This window comes from Falco punctatus (genome assembly GCF_963210335.1).
Source record: "Falco punctatus genome assembly, chromosome: 5".
Classification (NCBI taxonomy): Eukaryota; Metazoa; Chordata; class Aves; order Falconiformes; family Falconidae; genus Falco; species Falco punctatus.
Genome location: NC_137584.1, coordinates 84235416 through 84256461, shown reverse-complemented (window position 1 = coordinate 84256461; position 21046 = coordinate 84235416).

The window sequence follows — 21046 nt, the reverse complement described above, 5'->3', positions numbered from 1 at the left end:
TTAGTGGAGCTCAAGGAGAAACGAAATGTGCTTGGAAGAGAGGCACACAGTGGGCTACTAGCCAACCGCATCAGTCCCAGAAAGTCCCTGGAAGATACCTGTAGACTGGGAGAAGGGGACAAAGGGTATGAAACATTCCCCTTTCCATGTGCTTGCTCTTCCTTAGGTATTTCAGATGCAATATTTGGCTCGATGAACCCTCAACCAGACCTACTAGTTGTTGTTCCAATAAATGCTAATTTGTTTGCCTTAATAGGTTATTGTCAAAATAAATCTTCCACAGAAGTGCATTATATCAAACTTCAGAGGTGTAGGCAAAGAACTACACAAAGCCATTGCGTTAATGTACATATGTACATAAATGTTCAAAGGCTGTAACTCCCTCCTTTCCCCCCCCCCCCCCCCTTTTCTCTTTTATAAAGGGTTGTAACTTCAGTTTGATTTCTGACATATGCTTGAAAAAGAAAGACTCCTACTACTACCATCACAGTTGTCATCCTGACCTAAAACATCTGGAACAATATTTTTGGAACTAATTCCCTTACCACATTTTTTAAAAGGTTTGAAAGACGTGTTTTACATTCAGAAAGATTCCTTTTAATAATAAACTGAAAGCTAATCTCTATCCATTAAGTCTTTGAAGGTAAGGAGTAATGACATTTCCTTTGAGACTCATGAGACTTTTCTCATGTGACACACCAAAAAACAAAAATGTCTGGGCTGTTCAATTTTAGTACAGTCTTTTAATACATTCACAGCTACAGAATCAGGCTGATAATATTGATTGCCTTCATTCAAAATGAATTAGCATGATGTTTATTTAGTATAGATATATTTTTTTTATGTAAAGAGAGTGCACAGCAATGTCAAACAGATTTCCATAAAATCCAATCAGTTTTCCAGACCTAGAAAACAGGAAGAATTGATTTTATTTTTTTTACTTTTATTTGTTGATACTGTTTTAGCATGGTAAAAAGCAACAAGTTTAAACATCAATTTCAACATAAATAAATGTATATATGACTAATGTTACAGACTATAAACAGACTGCATTTAAAAAAAATAGAAGAAAAACCATCGTATTGAAGGTGACAGTTTCAAAAGATAAAGAGAACAAAGACTTGAATCGTTACTATTCAGGCATTACTTTTATAGGCTGGTGTGAGAGAGGGACGGATCCAGACAAACTGTTGGCAGAATTTGTGACAGAAGCCTAAAACAAAGAGAGTTCAGTACACAGGTACTTGAATTCAGTGCTCTCTCACCTGGAAATCTGTCAGGTGTGTCTGTGCAACGTTAGAAATGCTACTGCTTTGGTACCCTGAAACTAGCATCCTTTAAAAATTCCTAATACTGACACTGTGGTAGGCTGGTTAAGCATTAAGCATATGCAAGCATTTGTTACACTTCTGTAATGAATTTATTTAGTATATCCATTTGTAGTAACTTCTTAGTTTAGGTAGCTATGCATCTGTAGCTAATGAGAAAATTATTTTGGAAAAGGGTAGGATAAACTCTAGGATGATGCTAAGCTCTAGATTAACAGGATAGTCTCAATAAGGGAAAAGAAACAAAGGGAAAATTGGTCTTTGGCAGTATAGACCTATGACAAATGACAGGAGTTAAATTATTCTGTTTCATACTATAAGAGTCTTCTAAGATTTTTTTTCTTACAGTTTCTTGGTTTTTAAACTCATAAACATTATTCAAAATAGTTTGTTTATCTTCTGTTGTGATGAAGTTTTAGGGATCATGTCTGTTCTGAGACCTAACATGCAATACAGCAACACGAATATGTTCCCAATGTACTAATTTATAAATAAAATAACCCCAGATCAACCCTTTAATCATTCAGGTTTTATTAACTTTTTTCTTTTTTTGTTTTTAATCAACATTTCTATTGCAAACAGCTGTATCCGGACCCCTCTTGGGTAGATGTTTTTCACTTTTTTTCTGATAGAAAACAGTAAGGTTTATTGTGTTATAGTGATAATCTACAGCCTGTAGATAGCTGCTTTCCCAGTTAAGTCTTCCCTTGCCCTTGTTCCCAGCTTCAAACACAGAAAATTGGAATATGCAAGTGAGAATGATTAGAGTGTAGGACCCAGTAGCAAAGTTTTTGACCATCTGACTGGCCGTAAACTATACAAGAAATGATATTGACTATTGCACTCAATTTATAGTGAGTCTGTGACTTCTCCCCTGCCTAAGCTTTCCAAGCAGAGGACTGTATCAAATGTTTTGTAGCAATAAATTAGTTTCATTACAAAGGACAGAAGGACATTGCAATGGTGGGAATGAATGGTGCAGGTCTTCTGGAATGCCAACAGAAGGAGGGCAAAGCCACCAATTTCTGACAGGTCCCCTTCACTGTCAGCTTGAGCCCTCAACAAAAGCTGCTGGGTGTGGGTTTGGAAATGTCATTCTGAGAGCTCATTCCTTTTTGTCTGAAAACAAAGGATATTAAAATAAACTTAAAATATTCAGCTGTTTCTGTGCAAAAATAATAAACAAGGCCCTTCGCTGCTTCTCTTTTACCCACTCTTTGAGATGCATTGCTACCTCTGATCATCCCATGACACCACCTGCCATCTTCCTTATGTTTTCAAACATGCCTCTGTTCTTCCTTTGACAATGCAGTACATTGGCTGGGAAGGTTGGTCTTTCTAAAAGTCTGCAAAGTAAGATGCTTATCCTCTTCATTATCCCTTCTAAAATGCATTTTACTTTCCAGGATGCCTAGAAAAATAAAAGACGATGTCTACGCATCTGTGTATTTCATTTATCAACAGTATAAAGTTGTTGCTATTTCCCCTCTGTATTTTAGAGAAAGAAACACAGAATATTCCATCTTACCCTCTTCTTTATTCAGTGATTTCTGGACAGATGCAATGGAGGGGTCATGGTGCTGCACAAGAGATCTACAAACCTTATGACATTTTTTGGGGTCAGTGTTTCTTGTCAGGTCACCTCATCTCTTTGACTCCATTTTTTTCATTTGTATTGTGTAATAACAATGTCTTCTTACCTTAGGAACAGTGTTTGAGTTCTACAAATGAATAGTGCAGTGTCAGACACAAACATTTATTATTCCATGGCTGAAATAGCAGAAAGTAAACATAACAAAACCAAGCACAGTACACAGGAGTATGTTACACCATAAATGTATTATTTTAGTGGAAACTTGTGGCTGTTACAAATAAACAGTGTATAATTCAGGAGGGGTGAACACTCATCTTTTCCCCACACTTTGTTTTGCAAAACGGTCCATTACTTTTTTTTTTTTTTTTTCCTGTTGGATATAGGGTGGATGAGCGTACCCTGAAATCTGTCCAAGAAATCGCATCAACCTGCAGTGAAATTAAAGCTACTGTAAGCATCAAACATTTTAGTAAAGGCAGGAATACTCCATGCTTCCAAAATGAGACTGGAACCCTTAACGTGGAAGCATCACCTGCGCCCTGACCTGGAATCCGTATGGGATTTCACTTTGCCTTCAGAGACATGAAGGTGGTAGGTAAAGGAAAGTAAGCATGAGAGATCATGTGTATTTGATGCTTCTGAGAAGCAGGAGAATTATAAAGACACTGGTGTGATTTAATGACTCCTGCGATCAGGCAGACTTGAGGAGAATTTTGAACACTCCTCCCACTCATACAAATCTGCATATATTTATTAATACAGCATGTTTCCATAGAAATAGGAAATATAACAAGCAAAAAAAACCCCAGAAGTATGTTAAAAAATTTTGTTTACTTTGTTGTTTTATAAAAATTCATTATAAAAATTTGAGGAATTTTTACACGTCAGAATTAAAACCAACAACACTCATTTTATTCCATTTCCTCATGAGACGCTGCTATGGCAAAATCTTTCAGTACCTCAATAAGTTTTTTTCATTATTCCACATACATATTCCATCATACCACAAATTCCTGTTAGAAGCACTGCCAAAAAATTATTACGTGATCTGAAATTCATTGTTTTAATTTGGCTTCTCCATTCAACCTATGTCCTTTATTATGTACCATCTAAATTCTGTCATTTACACAACGGGATTTTACGGCACTCATCAGAGCAACTGATGATAGGACTCACAACATCCATGCGATGTGAAGACTCACTGTTACCTTTGCCAAGCATTTGGAGCCACATCATGGAGAAATAAAATGTGTTTTCCAAGAACAGAGTTCCCAGCCAACCACCTTGAAAGGATTGCATTTCTGTGTGCATTCTTAATTTTCTGCATTGTGCAGGACACAGCTGGCATTTGGTTTGTGGTGTGGAAGCTCTGGTCCCCAAAGCAGTGTGACAACATGACATCCTAGTTTGAAATCCTTTGCAGCTCCCTGATATAGTGTGGTCAACAGGTTGGCCCTTTAAAAATGCAGCTGGCAACCTTAAGAAAGATTTTTTTTCAGATTATCTGAACCGAGATGATTCAGATAATCAGAATTCTTAAGCTGGAGAGCATTCTCCCTTGTGTACAAGCATGCACGTGTAGGAGCAGCTATGCAAGCCAACCTCACTGCCTTGGATTCAGGGGGGCGACAAAATATACATCAACAGTTTTCCAAAATTGACTGCCAATTTGGGTGATCTTTGTGTGCTCCTGTTTCAGAGAGTGTTAGACACCCACTCACTGAAAAATAGTCCTTGAAATACTGACAGATCTTCAGCCAGCCTTGCCAGAGCAGACGAGTAAACACACACATGCTGGTATCGCTGTTCAGTCCTGGGGAACAGGCGAAGGCTCTGCAATGAAAACACCCTGGGATGCGACCCAGATGCCTCTCTGAGTCACGGCAGGGCGGCAGGCGGGCACACTGACACGGCTGCACTTTTCACATTCATCTCTGTGTAAACACCCTTCCACAACAGCCATCGGAGGCAGACCCTTGAAGGCTGCGTTTGGCAGCAGGCGCTTTGTTGAGGTTGCTGTTGTCAGACAGTGGAGGGTGATGCTGCTGGCTGTGAAATCCCAGCCTGCTCCTGCCACGTGACTTCCCAGCTTCACATGCTGCTATGCAATGGTGATCGGTTTCCACTGGAATTTTGCATATTTGCAACAACTGACACTAATTTTATTAGCACTGATACTAATTTTTATTAGCACTAAATGTATTAGCACAATGACAATCAGTTTCCCCAGGAATTTTGCAACAACTGATACTAAATTCATTAGCACTGTGAGATCTATAGATGACATCCATTTAGCCCGCGCTTTCCCCCTACATTCTCCCTTCATAAAAACACTTTAAATATAAGGAATATTTATAAACGTAAAGTTGTCTTGTGGTTTACCTCCATTATCACTTTCTTTTCTTCCCCAGCACATTACTTTTCTGCCACAATTCAGCTTCTGTAAGGCTGGTTATGCTGGAAATTGATGCGGGCTAGGGTCACACTGACTGACAGGACAAAATCTATCTTGGACAACAGTGTAAAATGTCAAGACAACAAGAAAAATATTACAGTCAAACACCAGAACACTCCAACTGTTGCTTGATAAAATCAGGAATACTTGCTTTGTGTGATGTATGTTGCGTATATATAATATCACAGTTGATCAAAGAAACCCAAGCAGGACAAACATCTGGAAATCTTTGACTGTAACAGCAAGGAGGCAGTGTTCGTGCACCGTAGCACAGGACAGAGGGTCATGGGTTTCACTCAGGCGATTTCAGGAGCCTCTGCTTGCAGCCTTGGGTTTATAGAAAGGCAAGGAGGGAAGAACAAGCCAAAGTAATTCCAGATTAGACACGGTGGGTGGTGAAGCAATGAACCAAGAGAAAAACATCCGTGCGGACATTTCAGATGCTAAAAGTGCATCTTGGGCTCTATGGAAATGTCCTGTGATGGGGGAGCTTCATTGCAGCTCACAGACGATGGGGTTGGACTCACCACATCCAGCCAGCAGGCAGAATCGTTACCCTTGAACGTGCGCCAGACCACAACTGTTTGCAAACTAACATCTTGAAGAAAATAGTGACTGATTGCAAACACCCTTCAGAATTACACTTATCATTGGCAGATGCTGATTAGTTCATTTTATAGCTTATTTGAAAATTAGTAGCAGACAATGCTTCTTGCTCGTTGCCTAGGAGGATAATGGGAACATTTTACACAACCTCTTGCCACAACTGTCTACATGAGCCGAGGAATAGCTGTTACACACTTGGCATTTTACTCTTTTCTAAATGTTATGCTAGCATTGAATTTTGGTTTTGCACTCATGAATTTTAAATTTCAAGTCTTACTTTGAAACTAAAAATCAATAACCCCTATTTGAACCTAGCATAGGTGTTGCATTTTACTAAGGTCCATATCAGTGCTATACTGACCTGAGATAGCACAATTCCAGTTCAAAAATTTTTGTTTCATGCAAAACCCTAGAAGAGAGCTTAGGTAAGTCCTCCTCTCCCCACATTTTTGGTGGATGTCTGCATCATATACAGAGAAAAGATCTCTTACCCATTATGACACTTCATAAGAGAGAGGTCAAATAAGGGTGTTTGTGCAAATGCATGTGTTATGCCCCTTCATTCCCAAATATCATCTACACATTTTGTGCAGATTTGGGGGTCCATCAATATAATGCAGCTGCGAGTTGTTTTCTTAACAAGATGTATTCCTTAATTTGCTTACTGACTGATAGCCTGACTTCAAACCAAAGTGTGCTAAAAAGTAATTTGAAGAAGAATATCCTGCCCTGTCAATACACATAATTTTCATCTAATATTTCAAGCAGCCATCAACATGACAATGTCAAATTTCAAAGTGTTCTGTTCTGTGAGTTTCTTTAATTTTGTGAACTTTTTTTTTCCTTTTTTTTTTTTTTTTTTTTTTTTTTTTTTTTTGTACCATGGGAAAGTGAGATGCTGAATGAAGCTATAAGACAGCTCTATATTTCTAAGTGTGGGAGAGCACAAGCTACATTGCTGACCTGCATCACCTTCATCTCATGCATTTAACACCTCACTGATCCAATTTATACTGGCATTCATATCAGACAAGTAGGAGATTTCTGAATTACGTGCTTTCCAGAGTTTACAGCAGCAAAGGGCCAATTTGCTTTTTTCCACCAACACACTTACAGAACACTGTCTTATTCCCTTAAGCCATCCTTGGACACCATCCTGTGGAGCCTTGACTGGATTTCGGATCACATACTGCAAGGCATTCCCATCACAAACCACGTTTCACTGCAGCTGTTGAATTCAGTGAACCTGTTCACATGGTAATCTACAGCTCAGCATGAGTAATGATTGCAGAATCTATCCTATAACATTTTTAATGAAGAAAATCTTATGTACAGAGGCTTGTATCTTCACAGATAGTCTGGGAGCTTCCACACACCTTGAAGAACAAGCAAGACAGTGACAAGAGGTCTCAGCCTCCACCAATATTAAAGCACCTCACATTGCCTTGCAGTGCCTAAGAAACATTTATACACACTGGTGCACAAGCTCTTTTGTCAGGATAATGTTCTGAGGTAATGCCACAACATATTGTGCTTATTTTCAAAGTGATAGTGTGTTCATATGCTTCTGCTCCAGCCAGCGCCTGGGAGCTTCCACACCCTGAAGAACCCCATCTGTAGCAGCTGCCACCTATTCAAGTATTTTCTGGCTTTCAGATGCACAGCTAAAGCAATGTAAATCAACTTGTTTTTTCAACCCCAACTGTACCTATGTGGTTTGGGTATTTTTCTTTTATTATTATTTTTATGCTTACCTATGTTCTGGTGTTAATGTAACAAACTGTACATGGCACAGTTGCAAGGTATTTAGGTGTTTGAAGCTGCTTCTTCTGAAAGATTTTTGCCCTGAAGGAACTGCAGATATAGGCGAGACCTTTAAAACAAACTTGACTATTTAATAACTCCTTTAATGACTGCTAATTATTTTTAAAGGCTAATATCCTTAAAATATTTATCTCGCCCTTTTACACTCATGGCAGAGTTAGAACGTTCTGATGAGTCATTCCTATTCAACTGCAGTGGGTAATTTGACTGCACCTATTTCTATCAAAATAGTATCTGCAGAATTGAATTCATTATTATTTCAGCTGGTGTCCCAAGTTTCAACAGAATTTGCTATTCTGCGTATTGCCCATATTATTCTAAGCCTGTTTTTCATCTGGAGGGTGAATGATGTTTTGTAATCACAAAGCCAACAAAAAATGAGTAGAGCAGAGGCAGTGCATAAGTTAGTTTTGATTTTGATTTGCTGCATTGCACACTTCTTTCAAATGCGGTTACGTGCAAAATTGGTTCATGCACTAAGGGGCACTTCACTCACTTACAAATAACAGAGTAGTGAAAAGGCAAAGGCAGTAGAAAAACCAGCATGGAATAGTCACAGAATACACAGAAGTCACAGAAACAGCAGCTGGAGTTAGAAGGAAAAAGGAGAAATACTATTCATTGCCCACTATCTTTATCTCTCTTATCTCTGAAAAGTATTTCACCTATTTCTGTCCTTCCCCACAACCACACAAAATGTTTGTGTTTGTAATTTTCCTTTCTCATCTTGCCTATTCCATTTGCTATTCCATTCCCCTTGTTTTTCTTCCCTTCTCTACTTGATGATGACAAACCTCAATGCCATTATTCTAATCACTGTTGGTGTCGTTACTTCCATCATTCATAAGCTTGCTGTTCCTTTGTACTTCATTGTTACACCTGAGAGAGTAATGAAGGGACCAGAAAAAATTTGTAGTGTCAGTATCCTTGTCACTTCTGTCTTTCAGGTCTCAGGTAGACGAACTGTTCTACACTAGGTCATCAAAGTCACTGGCTTGGTAAGATTTATAGCTTTAAGTCAATTGCTATTTGTTGACCTATATGAAAAGTCAACCTAGTCTACAGCAAATGTCTGGTGGTGGAGGCTGTATATTAGAACCTTGATATTGCCAACCTCACAGTCAGCAAGGAATAAGCAAGTCAGAGAAACCAAATTATCTTTCCACCTAAAAAGGATTGTTAGTTTGTTCTTTTCCCACACTGGGACTGAAGCACACCTGATGGAAGCGTTTGCAAACTCAGGAACGGCCACCTGGCTGTTCAATTCAGAGAATACTGGGGTTAGGGTTGGACAGTGTTACTGGGATTCTGACATGCTTGCTTGTAAAGTTAAATAAAAACCGTGCTGCTCTTTGGCAAATACCAGGCACTTAAGTCTCCAGAATGCTCTCTAACATCTTTTTGTGTGCTCGCAAAGTTAATTTTTGAGATTTCAAATCTTAAGAATTAACCCCCTTATTTTTTTCTTTTGGACCAAGAAATAAAGTATGAGCTAGGATTTTAAATGATGAATAAAAAATGTGCTAGGCTGTGACTTCTAATAGATGTGATATTAACACTATTCACCAGTGTAGTGATAAAAGAATGCTTTCATCTGCTTGCATGCACAACAATTAAAATTCTTCCCCCAAAATAGTGCTTGTGCAGATGTGTCTTATCTTTCTGTACTTGAGTTTTTCCATTTACAATAAGTAGTCATTTTTAATAGATTAAGTAGTTTGTTCTTGAGTGCATTCAGAGGAACACAAACCGAAACAGAAGTACAGAATTTACAAATAAGCTCAGTCTCATTCTCTGGTTTCTACTGTTTGCTCAGGCCACTTACCTGGAACCCCAGCTTCAGTACAGGCTAGCCCACAGAATCAAGAGTGGCTTTAATAGCAGACAACACAAGACAACATAACCTTTCCCATTCGTCCTGCTCTGTAGCAGAGGGTATCACATTCCTCTTCAACAGTCAGTGTCATCTTCTGTCTCTGACCTCACCCCACTCCTACCTGGGGATTTCTGACAGGATGTACCCTATAGGTAAATTTTCAGTGCTGAACGTAAAAAACACTACTAAGAAAACAAATGGAACCTTTCCTCTTACTCCCATTGTATCCCTGTTTAAACCCCTACTTCTAGCACCGAGAGATTATGGAATGTAGGAAGGAAACTCATACAATCTGGCTAACGGATATTCAGTTTCAGCCACCACACAGAGACTGACAAATCCACTATTAGTCATACTGACAGTCCACCTTTTACTATGAAAACAAAACATGGTGACTGCTCTGAGGAACAAAATTACTGTATTTTTCTTTTACTTTAATGTCAGAGTGTTACACTTAATACAGTAAATTGGACTCATCATGAAGTACCTGCTGGCACAGGTGATGGCCAGTACAGTATTCATAAGGGAGCTCAGCTTTCTGAGAACAGAAGGGCATGGCACTGTTTTCTCAAAGGTCTCATCAATGTTTAGATAATAAATGTTGAAGGAACTTGTGGACTGAAAAAATGTATGAACAGAATTTGTTTCTGTAGTAACTCACCTACAGGGAGGAAAGATGCATGTAAGAAATATAGTTGCTAATAATAGTAAAGTTTAGAAGCTGCACCATGATTTACCTTTTGCACAAACAGTAATAGTTTCATGTCTGTTTGGTGTTTCCTGAATTGTTAACAGTAACATTCTGTGAACTGGGAAGAACAAAGGGGATCTTTCTGGATCAGATTTTCTTTTTTTTATTTATAAACCTGAAGCACATATACTCTTTAAAGCAGGGATCAGAACTCAGGGAAGAAAGTTCACTTTGACAGAGAGTTATGTTATCTGTTTCTAGGCAGTGCAATTAATCTTTGCTGCAACAAAACAGTTCCAACAAGAGGAAAATACCCTTAATCATCTGCCGATTCATGCACCCTCCCAGGAGGTCACAGCTGCCAAGGTCTGTCTCGAAGGCTTCTCTGACTCCTGTCTCACAGAGTTCAGTGATAGTGAACAATGCAACTATTTTTATTTTTTTTGTCAAAATCCCAACCTTACATTTTAGAAATGCTCTTAAAATAAGTAGAGGACCAGCCTGCCTGGAGAATGCCTATTTTGGATACCCCAGCTATTCTGAATGTGAAGCACATGCCAAGCTTCCCAGTGTTATCCCAACTATAGCAACTGGGGAGGGCACAAAATAAAAGAACGGCTCTTATGCCTTTAAAACTAGGCACTGGCAAAGCTGGGCAGCATCTGAGAGGGGGAACTGCAGGGATTCTGCTCCTAAAGGCAACAAAAATCTCACATTTGAATCTGGCTCTATGTGACTGGCTAGCAGGTCACTGATGCATTTATAAGGAGTAAGGCAGAAAGACAACAGTAATTGATTTTCTCAACTTCTTGTGGGTAACAGCAGCTATTGTCTTGTGCTGTGGGCATAATTCATTCACCAAGACTTATTTCTTTGCTTTAATGACTGTTGATTATTTATCCCTCCTATTAAGTAATAAACTCGCTTTTCAAAGCTGTATCAGAAAGGTCAAGGGAAAAAGGGCATTTCTGTGGTATTTTCTTTTATTCTAGAAATAAATATGGTACAAGTCATTCCCATGGAAGAAATACATGGGAACATACCTCAGGCAAGGTGTATGGACATATAAGAATCAGAAATCACTTGCTCTAAAAGTCAAAACCATGGTACTACAAGGAATAACAATGTAATGATACAGCTTTGCCCATATCAAGAAATTCAAAACAGGCTGGCATAATATTTAAGGTTGTCAAATAACATTTCTATCATTGTCCCCTTTAAAAGCATAGCGAGCCTTGCGGAAATCTCCATTTCTGTCATGATATGGTCCATGACCAATGTAGGCTGGCAGCATAAAGCTACATGAGCTTGCGATAAGTAAGGAAAAAAGGTCAACGTGATTTTCTGCAGAGAGCCATCAGGAGATAAAGCTGGGACGCAACATTGCTACTCCATATAGATCGTGTCATTCTTAGTGTAAGCTGAAGACAAAACGGAGAGCTGTCACGGGTTCTTTGTAGTGCTCAGAAAGAGTGAGAATTAACGTGGAAGGATTAGGAGAGTTAAACATGGGCTCAATAAGGAGGTGAGGGTTGGTGGAGTGAAAAAAAAATATTCTTCCAAGATATGGCGTACTTCCTAACTGGTCTGAGACCTGTGAAACGTTGAAATGCCCTTATAGTTCCACCAGGAGTTTGTATTTCCCCCCTTATCTAAGGTGTGATGTGGCACAGTGAGAGACAGTGGAGGCAAGCCCCAGCCTGGGGCAGACAGTGGTGTTCGGAGCCACGCGGCCATGGATGCTCTGCGGGGCATCCCACTGAATGAACAGCTGGTGGCACTTGCAGGACTGAACGGTGTGACAGCAAAAACCTCTGCAATTTTTTATTCTATTTTTTTACTCTTTTCTTTTAAAATTTAATAATAATTTATTTGTCTTGCTGACAAATAAAACGTAAGACACGTGCACTTTAAGCACATCACAGTTGTTGTAACAGTAGGGTTTTTTTATCAGCTGTTATTGACATATTGTCAGGAAAGAAAGGGAAAAACACACCCAAAACAAAACTGTCAGCCACGTGTTGAATAATTATCAGCTTTACCATACTCAGAATATTGTCAGGTTATAAAATGTTCAAGGTTCTAGCAACATCCTAACACTAAACCTTAGGAGTTCAGGAGAAGCAACAGTAACAGTGTGCATTGTTACCAATTTTTGTCATGTCAGACAATGAGGAATGATTTAGGTAAATGAATTCGGTTTGCTTTGCATTAAAGGAAGTTCTTCATTCCTTCCTTCAGCTTGAGCTGTATACAAATTTTAAAGCAGGGATAAAAAGGCTATACAAATTATCATAGAACACTCATATATATGCAAATTAGAGCATATACAGAGTTCTCTAAATCTTCCCATTGTCTAAAGCAGAACAAGGTTTTCAATCGTTGTTCAAGTATTACTGTGTTTTGGTTGGGTTTTTAAATGGGAATGTAATTCCAATGGCTTCATTTGGATAGAGTTTGAGATTATGTACTAATTTCAGGGGGCTTCTGTGAAGAGAACTTCAGATACATTTCACTTTGCATTCTTAGTTTTTTGATTTTTTTTAAAAAAAGATCTACACTTTAGTCTATGTTATCTTTTGTATTATGTAGCTGTGTACATCAAGCACAGGTTCTTGAAACGCTCAGCTCAACAAAGGCTTCTAATAGCTAGGAACTTATTTCAAGTTATCTCAGTGTACAAAACCCCCACTTTTGAATGTTTCCCATTCCCCTACTGTCAAAATTTGAGTAAATGTTTTGAGCACTTGAAGTATGAAAACTCCACAATCTAGTAACTCATCTCACAACTTTGCATTTCATATCAGGGTTTTCAGTTTTGGAGCCAGAAAGCTAAAGAAATAAAATAATTTTTCGTACTTAATGCCAGTTCTCTCTCTCTAGCTAAGAATGACTTTTAACTAGCTTTAGGACTGCTCTGCTAGAGAGTTTCCTTGAAACGATACTTTTTTTAACTTTTTCTTCATGGGAGGTTGTCTGGTTTTCCATTAGAGGGTTTCTTCCCAATAGCAAAACCAAAAAGTATGTAACAAATTCCCTCTAAATTTTATTAACAAATAGCCAGGTTACAATTTTAGTCTTATTTTCTATTAAATTATTTTTTAAACAACGATTTATGGCTTCTAAACTTCCATGTGACAAAACCTGTATCAGTGGCTCTCCCCTGAAGCTGTAAGTCTAAAACAGTGAAGAAATACAGCTATATTTTTTTTTTAGGCAGGTCGCATACATTCAAGAATGTATGGAGAAAAATTTACTTGCTTTGCTAGGAAACCTATTTTCATAGTAAGGAGAAGGGGGAAAAAACCCCAACAACAAAACCACAATTGAAAACAAACAAACAAAAGAACCAAGAAGTTAGTAGAAAATATTTTATTTTTCTTGTTAATGAAGCTGAAGAGGAAAGAGCATTTCCCGCTCCGCACACCACCACCACCACCCACCCCCCCAGGTATCAGAACATGACACTAAACCTGGAGCAGGAAAGTATGTTTAAATGCATGTTTTAATTGCTCCTGAACAGCTCCTTGGATTTACACACTTGAGCAGCTGGTAACAACTTCTGACCAACTCGGTTACAGTATTTAATATGCAATATTTCTTTGGGAGCAAGATGGAGTAGCTCAGTAGGACATTTTGTACATATGTACTACCACGTATGGCACATGTTTTTCAGAGACTCACCTCAGTCTTTTTGTGGTCCTAATGGGATTGCTGAGCCCATATATCCTGACATTCCTCCTTCAGAACCTGGACATAGGACTTCCAGCTCATTTGGACAAGTTATGCATCAGATAACTGCTTTCTTCATACATGCACTGCCTTTCAGTGTGAACCTTGCCAGTTACCTCTCCTGTATGACTTAAAAATTAGATACAAGCAAGTGCTCCTCATGTCTGTTAGGACTAGGCGCCTCAGTTTTCACCCATACACATCCCCATACATGTATGCATGCAAACCCCAAACCAAAATTTGATCAAATTCATTTTATGCACACATTCTCAGTGTTATTCTCCTTCAATGCTTCTTTGACTTACGGAGTCCAAAGTTTATTGGTTGAGATTATTTATTTCAGATTACTACTAAAGATTTTTATTAGCAAAAACACCCAACCAACCCAAACCCAAAATTCGATCAAATTCATTATTTATGCTCTTAAGCTAGTGCAACATAGCAAAGCCTATTTGCAGTGGTCCCAATGAAAAGTCATGTGAAAAAAATCCAGTTTATAACAGGTGTTTTGTTATGTCCATGACAAGGGTCAAGCCTCGTGTTTACTTACCCATATGCCTGACAAGATCTCTTCACATTTGATTTAAAGAGCTTGTGAAGAAAGTCAAGTGAGGCCCAGCTGGTAAAGAAACGAGCTACGATGCATTGGAAATCAAGTCACCAATATTTACATGTGCCACTTTAAAGTAAACTGTTACCTTAAACTAGCATACAAGGTGTAAGTACTACTCAGTGCTCTGTTGAACAGGTAGCTGAGTTATTATTTCCAGACCACTTTCCTTTTTTCATTGGGATAGGCAGTTTTTGTGATACATTGGTGTCCTCCCACTTAAAGTTTTTTCTAAAATGAATGGAATTTAGACAGGGCTGTGAGAGTTCATGCCATTGTCCTCCGGGGAGGGGAGGGGAGGGGGAAGGATTAATTGCAAGATTTCAATCTGTAAAGACATCACACTAGGAGCAACTCCTGAGTTACAAAATCTATTAGCTGCACTGTTCAGGAAAGCAGTGCTGGTTGACATGCACCCTTCCAATCCCTATCTTAAACATCATTTTCCTCACGGATCCAGCACCACTGCTTCATCATGCAGAGATGGATGACTGTCAATCAAAAAATGCTTTATTAAGTTCTGCTGGATCTACACATACATGAAAGGTCAGACATTATGTTCTTCCTAATGACAATTGGACATACCCATCCTGGTAAATTGTTATGTTATAGGGTACCATATTTGTCATTTCTCCAGGTGCACAGGCATGGCTCCCCTTGCAGGTGAAAAAGAAAACAAACAGGAAAAAACAACTCCAAAACTGCCAAATATCTTTATACAATGATAAGCAATAAAAATGGTTTTAAAGATTCATTTAAAAGACAAAGGTAGGAATTTACACACTATAGGCAGGCACAGGTACAGAGAGGTTGAGCAGGGCTCAGCTTTCGAAGTCCTTTCAGAGTTGCACAGCCTAAGCTTTTTCCTTCCATTGGTGCAAAAAAAGTCTCCTGGAAATGCCATGAGTCAAATGCTTTGCTGAAACAAACTGGTATGTTCTGAATTCTAAAGAATTTGTGTTATTGTGCTAAACCATATCTATAGAGGTCAAACTGGAATCTTTACGTTGAACTACAGAAAGGAACAGGGGTGCTGTGTGTTTACTAAATGCCCAGTTTTCTTGTTTACTCTGCCTTTGCAATGGCAATTACACTGCTTGCATTTGATTTGAAGACTAGCACATGGTAATTTTAGCTTTTACCATAACAGACCTCCATTTAACTAGAAAAAAATACAGCTTTTCATCAGGTTAGTTCTGCTTCAAGTAATATCATTCACACATGCCTTGTGTAGGTTTTTTTGCATGAGCTGGTCTGAAATAATCTAATTGGACATCTCTGAGCTGGCACGTAACAGCATCGCGTAGCACTGTATGCTCTGCCAAGCATCCTTGTTTGTAAATACATTCTGTGAGCAAGTAAGAGTACCACAACTGAAAATAAAAGGCCACAAGGGAAATGTGTCCAAAACGATAAGGTCAGGAGTGACCTCAAGAAAAGTACTTAGCTCTTTCATGCCCAAGTTTTGCCAGTCTCCGCTATGGTGCAGCTGCCATCACATTTCTAACAAGCAGCAAGATCTCTGTCAGTGGAGCCTGCTACATCCAGTGCACAGTGACATTTTTATCTTCCCAGCACCATGTGTTTCCTTCAAACATGAAAAATTTCTTTAATTAGAAGTTGAAACTATAATGTCAAACCACTTATCAGGGCTTTCCCTGAGAACACGCATTAAAGGTGCTAAATATAGAATGCATACTTTACTGCATAGAGGCTTTGCTGTCCTCCCAGCAATCGTTTTTCAAATGCACAAAATAAAAAACCTTTGCAATGGAATGATAGAGAGCTGTATGACTAGAAACTGTAGCGCTCTGGTGATGTTAATAACATGTGGGTCTACCACCCACAGCTCCAGCTCACACCTTCCACCTGACAATCCCTTCTCCTTATGCACAGGTAACTCAAATAACAACTGAATTATGCTAACACCAATTAGGATGGTGAGCTTACATGTTTGTTCTTCCTCAAATAATATGTTTTGCATGTGAAGCAAAACACTTGCCAAAAAGGACAAATTTTTGGTCCTTCTGCTTTAGAGTATATTACCAGTATAGAAAACAATTACAGCTGGCAGCGGAGAACAAGCAAAAGATCTAGACTAAGGGATCTGGGTGATTTTTTAAGCACGAAATCCATCACTATTTTGGTTTTGTCTGTCACAGAAACAGAGCTGCACCCAGCAAACATAAATTGGGATGCATTTTCCTAAACTCTGGCAATTCGGCTGTACGTAAAATTTCTGGTTGCTGCGGTGTGAGCCCTGGGCTTTGTTTGGCAGAGCAGGTGGTGACTGCAGCATATCTACAGGGACAGTCTGAGCTCTAGGCATACATAAAAGACTGAGACTTAAAATCACAGGCTAATGCTGCTCAAAGCACATTTCATATAAGGTCATCAACTTTCCTGCCAAGGATACTGATTTCACAGTTGCTGCTGGCCTGTGGAGAATTCAAATGCTGTATTCCAGCCATAAGTGAGTAAATAAGTCATTTTCTGAGTGCTGTTTGTGCTGTGTTAAATTGTATTCTGAATTTTTGTTATGAAATGGAATTCAAGATCAGCAAGACTATAACAGGTAAACACAAACTACATAGGCTGAAACATTATAAAGTGTTTCTGTCAAGTACCAATGTGGTCTTTTTTTTAAGTCTGCTGAAAAACATACACTATACACTGTATTGATAAACTGAGAATGCATAAACTATAAGTAATAAAACTTTCCTTTAGTATTCCTAAACCTAGGTGGAAAAAAAAAAAAAAAAGTAAAGATTTAACAAAAGCATGTTAGATCAATTTTCAATACAAACAGAAGACAGAGTAAAGAATACAATCTGTTTCTTCCACTCAGATGTAAAAAAAAAAAAACCACATACTTTGAGCTGGACAAGGACAGATCTGGTAAGTCTGCACGTATTAGCTTCAGTATCATCTGTAATTCTTCATTTGCTGGTTTTCTTCCAGTTCCAGCACTAGAATTGTATGTGCAATTCTGTGTAACCAATTGAGTTCTGCAGCTTATTCAAACATAAGCTGTTAAGAGAGTTTGTAGCTTCGCAGAGTTTACATACAACAACAAAGCTTCTAATATAATCCTTCAGTCAGCTTCAGTCACTATTAAACCTTCCTCCTTTAGCAGGCCACAACATCAAAATCACATCCTTTCCACATTTCACATCCCTCCACCAATACTACTTTGATTTCAGATATAAACCACCAACAAAAGGGACCTTAACAAGTATGGTTTTGTTATATCAGTCTTACTCAGCTTAGCAGTGCAGCTAGTGAAGTTCAGGGAGGTCATATTTGGAAATGAGAACAAAGAAAAAAAAAAAAAGGTTAAATGTTAAGCTGTTTTATATACAGGTTCACATGTTTTCATCCTTTGATTTGGCTGTATCTACTAAACCATCGTACTAACTCTAGAGGGGGAAATAACTGCCTATGGAGCAGGGTACACGTTTTCTTACACAGATTCACTTTTTTCTTTGACTAATGCCCTGCCTAAAGTTTGATAAACTACAAAATAAAGGGTCATGGCTTCCACCATAGGTAAAACCATGGGAGTTTAGAGTTCACTGAGAGCTATTAAAGACATGGCACAGCTGGTGAGGAGGGTCAAACCAGACATATGACTAACTAGATACTAAGCACTTCCTCTTGAAAAAAAAAAAAACAACAAACAACAACTACTGGATAGTAAAACTTGGAAAGTTCCTAAGAAGCAGAAAGAAGCATATTATTGCACCATATTGTTTTTTAATATGTGGGGCTTAATCTTCAGTTGAGCAAACACCTTTTCTGAAGGCTTTTAGATAATGCAGCCTTAATTTGTGTTGGGTTTTTTGTGTTTGTTTTCTTTTAAAACAGTTACTGGTCTATCAAAAGCAAGTCAGCAGCAGATATCAACTTATACAAGGAGTGATATTCATGCAACACAAATATATTTTGGCAAAGGTAGTAAAGTTTGTGAAGAAAGGTAGAACAATATGATTATGATTTTTCCCCCCAGGATGCATCACACATCTCTAAACAAGGGAAAGAAATAATTTAAATATTGTGCCAAATAAATTAAACAACAACAAAAAAAAAAAGTTACAGACAGTACTGTAACTACCCTGAGTTTTCTAAGGAATCTGACCGCTGCTCTATTCTAACTATTAGACAGTAATAAAGTAATCACATGTAATACACTTAATACATTAAATATATCCACTTATCAAAAAATTGAGAGAAAAAGAAATCTAGAAACCTTTTTAAGCCACATACTATAGCATGACCCTTCATGTTCTTGGCTGCAGCTTCCAATTTTGAGCTCATTATAACATACTAAATTCCTTCAAAACATTTGTAGGAAATATAAAAGAAAGTGTTAACTCAAACTACTCCACTTTTTGCTTGTACCTTGAGGGCAAGCTGTTAAGTGGTTGTTAAACCAAACTCCAGTCCTCTTGCTGGTCATGAACTTTTTATTGAAGGTGTTGATTTTCACACAGCTGTCCTCAATTCACATGTTCTTAGGGCAGGATTGAAGTGAAGTGACTTTAAAAAATAACTCTAAGGAACGGCAAGTGTGTAAACCTTGTGGCATAATGTTGAGTATACATATATTTATATACACACAAAATCATCCATCCAAAATGTAAGGGCCAGCACACCAAAAGAAAACCCTAAGTGACTGCCTTCTTTCTGTCATACTGTTGTCTTCAGATGGGTAGGCACAGATGACTCTTACTTTCTGGTTTGATTAGAAAGTCTTTTAGTCAGAAATGTGGGGGTTTTTCTATATTAAAATTATCCTTAAAAATTACATGAGTGTTATGGCATTGTCCTTCATTTTAAAACAGTCAAATTACTTGGCAGAAATTTCTTTTGCTCCCTAGCATGTGAGAATTGAAAAATCAGGACATAATTTTTCCAACAACATGTAGAAACCATCTAGTGCTCAGCTTTGGAAACCCAGGTGAGACCTCACTGTCCTGCATATGAACACAAGCAAAATGATGGACTTTTTTCTTGCCCTCAAAAGGAAGAAGAAGCATCTCTTGGGTAAAGATAATTTCTGTCCCCCAGATCATAGGAAAGGCTCTCCTCTCCTCTGAGAGCCTGCTTACTCTTTGGAAGTGGAAAGCTCGATAGCCGCCTGTCAGACAACAGTTCCCAAGGCTCTTTCCCAGTTCTTTCCAATAGACAAAAATCTGTTTTTCCCATGACAAGCATGAGCCTAGCCCTAGCAGGCTACCCCTGCCCCTTCCCGGGGTTCTGCTGCCCAGCCACCCCCTCTGCTGCCCACAGCTTGTCCCAGGCACTCTCACCATCAAACCAGTGCTCCTGCACAGACCCACACCACACAGCCGGCTCCATTGTACTGGGCAAGGGAGTTACCACAAGGAGGAACAAGGGCAAACCCTGCTGATTCTTTCAATTTATTTATTCATTTAGGTGATAACACTTTCTTACCATCACGACCACAGCAGATGAGTTTTGAAGCACACATGTTGAGTGTTTGCTTGCTTTTGATGAAGGTATTTGGCTACTGCCAGTTTAAGAAGGAATTCAGTTTTTTAGAGAGTCTCTATTGTTAGAGAGAGGAGGTTACGGGACGTAAATGTGCTCCGTAGAAAGGTGTTTGTGAGCTTTAGCAGCAAGTTGTAACTGATGGCATGAGTAAGCAACACAGCAAGGGAATTAATTGCAACGTCATGCAGAAGTATGATTCTAGTTTTCTCTTCGGGGTAATGATGATATTTTAAGAATGAGCCCTGTAGTAGAGACAGTCCATTTACTGATAAAATGGCTAGGTACCTAACTGCAACGTAAGCAGCCTATTTTTGTCAAACTCTGGGCTACAATTACCCAGCAATTCCTTCTCCATCTTCAGACTTCTCCATTGCCAAATGCCAGAAATATTGGCTGTGACACCCTGAGTCTTTCCTCTGGTCAAAACTAACACTGTGGTGGTTCAGTCCCTCTCTACTCTTTTTTTACTAAGACATAGATTCAGGGGATCACAATGAATGAGGTTTAGAGGGGACTTTAGGACATTACCTGCTGTCCTCCTCTGCCATAATACAGGACCAGTTACCTACACCGCTCCTGTGGGATGTCTCCTGGCATAATCCAGCCAGCAAAGGAGGCTCCACCTGCATAACCACAGCCTCGTTGCTTTTTTTTATTATTATTTCCTCAAGAAACCTTTAGCTTTTCCTGCTTATAACCTAGTCTTTGCTTGCTGCCGTCTAAAGCAATGGTTAAGCCACTTCTGCCAACAGACAATATTTTCTTGCTTTTTGCAACAGCTTTAATGTACCTGGAGAGCTTTACCTTGTCTCC